This window comes from Arachis ipaensis, chromosome B09 (assembly GCF_000816755.2).
Source record: "Arachis ipaensis cultivar K30076 chromosome B09, Araip1.1, whole genome shotgun sequence".
NCBI classification, from domain to species: domain Eukaryota; kingdom Viridiplantae; phylum Streptophyta; class Magnoliopsida; order Fabales; family Fabaceae; genus Arachis; species Arachis ipaensis.
Genome location: NC_029793.2, coordinates 107,895,694 through 107,900,989, shown reverse-complemented (window position 1 = coordinate 107,900,989; position 5,296 = coordinate 107,895,694).

Genomic DNA, 5,296 nt, shown 5'->3' with positions numbered 1-5,296 from the left:
GATAGAAGAGAGAAAGGGGAAGGAGAAACCCTAACTCCCATCAACTTCAAACCTCTATAACTTTCTCTCCGAAATTCCGATTGACGAGCCGTTTATGGCCACGCGTTGTTCTTCTCATCCTCTACAATTCTATCTAAGTTTTGTGGTGAGTATTCTACTGTCTTTTGCCCAGTTTTCGTTTTCTCCCTTAAATTTGAGTTTGGTTATGGGTGTTGAGTAATTTTATGATTTTGATTGTTTAAGAGTGCTCTAGTATGAGCCATTGGTGAGTTCTATCAACCAATTTCGTAGATTAAGGTAAGGAACCCTCTAACCCTTGTGATTTATCAATTTCATGAACCCTAGATTGATTATAAGTGTGAAAATTGATTATGTTAGAGTATTGGGTGATTTTGGTGCACAATTGGAAGATTAATACTACTTGTGGGGCCTTGGTGAAGCTTGGAGCTAAGGGTTGGTGGAGACTTCCAAGAAGAAGCTCAATTATTTTGGCTACAAGAGGTACGATTTAAGTTTCATTTAAGTACCGTGTGGTGTGATGAGAATTTCTAGGCTAGATGCCCCTAGGATTAAGTTTGGATTGTGTAAATGGTTGATACTAATATGTATAGTTGATATGTAATGTAAATTAATGATTGGATTGAGAATTGTGTGAATTTGTATGTTTGGTGTGTTGAGAATTTGATGAATTCGATAATTAATATTGGTTTGTGAAATATGCATTTAAATTGTGAATTTGGGCTGGAGGCCGTGAATCTTGGGCCAGAGGCCAGAAAGAGGTAAGGAAGGTAAGTGATGTGTGTATTGTGTGATGTCATATGAGGTTGAATGAATATTGGATATTGAGTGTGTGAATAAATGGGAGGAATGTGGAATAATAAGAAATTAGGAATTTAGGAGTGGAAGGTGACGAAATTGAATTGAATTATGTAGATGAGGTAGGTTTGGTTTTGGTTGAGTGTAATTATGTGAATGTGGTTGGGTTGTGGTCATTTGGATGAGTGGAAATGAATTTGGCTTGTGAACATTGGAATAATTGGTGATTTCTATTTTTGGGTAAAAACTAATTTTTGACCAAATTCGGCGGTCCGTAACTCGGCCCACGGAGTTAGGAATTCTTCAAAACCAGATTTTTATGAAAGTTCATTCAACAATCTTTCCAACGGTTCAGAAAGGGTTGAAAAAATTTTTTTGTAGAAGTTATGTGTGGCGGAAGTTTGAGGTTTGAAAATGAAATTCTGCAGCTTTTTAAATTTAGTAAAATTTTTGGTAAAACGTACTCCGATGCGCACGCATGGCCGACGCGCACGCGTCACTCACTATTTTTACTCTCTCGCGCGTGTGCCTGGCCAACGCATATGCATCGTTGTATTGATGTAGGTACGTGGTATAAATTCCAGAGAGTTGTGATGGTAGCGTTGAAGAACGAAACTATCGCGCGATCTAGAATTTTCACAAATAAATTCCCGTTGTAAGTATAGCTTCTAGACCGACAAGAATTCCTTTCTTACAAAAGTTTGGTTGTCACAAGTAATAAAACCCAATAAAATTTATAACCAAAGTATTTAAACCTCGGGTCGTCTTCTCAAGGAATTGCAGGGAGGTATGATTTATTATTGGTTATGTAAAAAGATATGTTTTTGGGTTTTTCAAAATAAGGAACAAGTAATTTAAATGACAGGAAAAATGAATTAATAATTAATAAAATTTCTTGGCAAGGTATAAGAAATTGAAGTCCTATCCTAGTTATCCTTTATCAGGTGTGAAGAGAATTGGATTTTGCTCCCACTTTTAATTAACCCTTGCTAAACAAAGGAAAGTCAAGTGGACAAATTAATTTGATCCTCAGGTCCTAGTCTACTCCTATGGAGAGACTAGAGTTATTGGAGTACAAATTAACCAGCAAAGAATTCCAATTTCAATCAACAGCTGAGTTGATAAATCAAGTGTTATAAATTACTTAACCAAGGCCAAAAGAGGAAAATATCTTAAATTAAATTAAAAGCATTCATAAATAGAATAAAACAATCATAAACTGAAATACCTCAAATTGCATTAAACAGAATATTCAAATCTTAACATGAAAAATTCATAAGCCAAATTAGGAACATTAACAAGTGAAAGCATTGGAATAAATAAAAACAGAAAATAAATTAAAGGACTATTGAACCTGTGATTGAAGAAGCAATCCTAAAATAAGAGAAATCCTAATCCTGAATCCTAAGAGAGAGGAGAGAACCTCTCTCTAAAAACTACATCTAATCCTAAAATTGTGAATATGAATGTTGTTTTTCGTCTCCCTTTGATTCCTCCATTCTCTGGCTTATATTATGTGTTTCTGGTTTGGATTTGGGCCGAAAAAGGGTCCAGAAATTGCTGGGGGCATTTTTTGCAGATTCCTGTACGTGGCGTCTGTCATGCGTTTGCGTGGGTCACGCGTTCGCGTCATCTGGGAGTTTTCCTTGTCACGCGTACGCGTCATTTGCGTTCTGCTCAAGGCGCGCGTCCGTGTCATCCACGCATTCGCGTCGCTGCATTTTCGCGCTAGGCACGCGTTCGCGTCGTCCATGCGTTCGCGTCGCTGCCTTTTCTTCAAAACTCCATTTTTGTGTTTTCCTTCCATTTTTGTATGTTTCCTTTTTGTCCTTTTAGCCATTCCTGCCCTATGAGATCTGAAAATACTGAACACACAAATCACGGCATCGAATGGTAATAAAGGATAATTAAAATTAATATTTTTAAAGCATAGAAAACATGTTTTTCACATATATCATAAAACAAGGAAGGAAAAGTAAAACCATGCAATTTACATGAATAAGTGGGTGAAGAATTGATAGAAACACCCAATTTGAGCACAAATTATATCATGAAATATGGGTTTATCAATCTCCCCACACTTAAACAATAGCATGTCCTCATGCTAAATCCAAGAGAAAGGGTAAAGTTAGAATGGTGGAATCTCATGCAATGCAATCTATTCTAAATGCAAACTACCTACATGAATCATGCAATTTTAATTATCACCCACCTATATATAGAGAGCTTACATGTGGTTAATTTGTTTCATATTTTTCAAGGAATCATATATGCATAGCCAAACCTAGATCATGTTAAAGCACTTTCACAATTGAGTTGGGTAAAGATTCACAAACTTGCAAGACAATTAACAATTAAGCAGAGATATATGGTGATGAGCTATTGAACCCTTACTGGATTTGTGTTTACTCTCTAGTCACTCAGTGTTTGGGGTTAATCACTCTATTCTTTTCTATTCCTGCTTTCTAAAATTTTGTTCTTCATCTAACCAATTAACAAATATTGAATACAGACATACAAAAATCATGAGGTCTTTTAAAGGTTGTAATGGGGCCAAGGTAAAGGTAGGAGTATATATAAGGCTAAGTGAGCTATAAGTTGAATCCTTAATTAGTCTAAGATCTCACCTAACATATACTTTATATAATTTGAAATGCTTTACCTAGCTATCCAAATTTTTCCACTTTTTTATTACATACTCATGTACTAACTTTGCTTTGATTTTCACCTTATGTGCATTGATTTCTTTACTAAGCTTATTATTGGGGTAATTTTGTCCCCTTATTTACTTGTTTAACTAAAAGGATTTTTTTTGAAACATAAACAAAACATATATCAATGCACATGGTATTTTAATTTTAAATTTGTTTTACATGAGCATGCTTCCAAAATCCTTATTACTTTATTGAATTAATCCTTTCCTATCAACCCATGTTCCCATATTTTTCCACACTTAGTGGATACACAATCTCTATCTTAAGCTAACCAAGGATTCAACTTGGGATTTTTAATTTGTTTTTCTGCTTAAGGCTAGTAATGTGGTTATAGAACAAGAGGGGATTAAAAGCTCAAGTGGGCTAACAAGGGTGATGTAAAAGGTAAGCTTATTTGGGATAAGTGAGAAAAAATTTAAATGATGGCCTCAATCATCTCTTGGTATGTTTCTATATTCTATATTGGACATATAGATTGAAACAAAGTAAAGATCACCATAATAAAAAAGAAGGGCGAACACACAAGAATGAAATAATTATGGTTAAATAATGTAACCATACAAATAAGCTCAAAAACTCACAGGCTGTGTGTTCTTTGGCTCAAAAACCATATATCAGTTATGTATGCCATGCAAGTAGAAATCAAGGGTTCCCATTATTCTCAATGTGAATCTTAGGGTGGCTCTTAAAATCTTAGTGTTCTTTCTTGAAAAATATTGTGTAAATTAACCAATCATTTATTGCTATATATATACAGAGTGTGGATTGTTGTGATTCTGTTATATTAAAGTTTTTAGTTTACTCTTTTTATTTTCAATTAATCCAATTTATCGTATACTAAAAGGGTAAACTAAACTAATTAATCTATATATTCTATATCACAACTTAATAGCTAAAATTGCAACTAGACTAAATATCTAAGATATATATAAACTAAAGTGCAAAATATAGAAATAAAGTAAAAATACAGCAAAATGTGCAAGTACTGAAAGATAAATAAGATAAGGTAAAATAAAAATAAAATAAAATACAGAAAAATAAACAAAATAGGATAAAGAGAGTCTGAAAAGTGGTTCACCAAAATAAAGTACGCCAGAGATGGCGACCTCCCCACACTTAAATAATAGCATCATCCTCGATGCTCACTCAAGCTGGGTGTGTGAAGTGTCATCTCCGGAAAGATGGGCTGCTGGTGTCTCTGCGGTAGGTTGAGGGTCTGCAGTCTGGATAAGTGTCGGAGGAGCTGCCTGTTGAAGCGGAGGCTCTGTCTGTAGAGGGATATCCGGATCTGCGGCCTGGATTTGGTGGGGCTCCTCATGGTGTGGTGCAGCCTGCTTAGGTCCTCCCTGCTCAGCCTGGGCATGTGCCTCCTCCTCATGATCATCCGCCTCCACATCAGATGGCTCAGAAGCGGTGTCAGGCTTGGAGGGGATGTCGCTGCCGGATCGGATCATCAACTTTAGGTGCTCATAGCATTGCTTGTGGCGACGCTCCATACGATCCAGGCGTGCGAAGAGGCGGTGCACCAGATGATAAATGGGCTCAAGAGCAGGTGGAGGTGTAGTGGATGAGACTGGTACAGCAGTGGATGCAGAAGGGGTATCTGAAGATGTGGCTGCCTCACCTGAGGCAGTGAGAAAAGGAGGTCTGTACCCTAATGCCAGAAATTTCCTGCTGTGAAGAATGATCTTCTTGCAGTCTGCAGCAGTTGGCTTCTCATCAGCAAGCTCCCAAGGCACGTCAGCTCGGCGGCCTAGCTGGGTGAT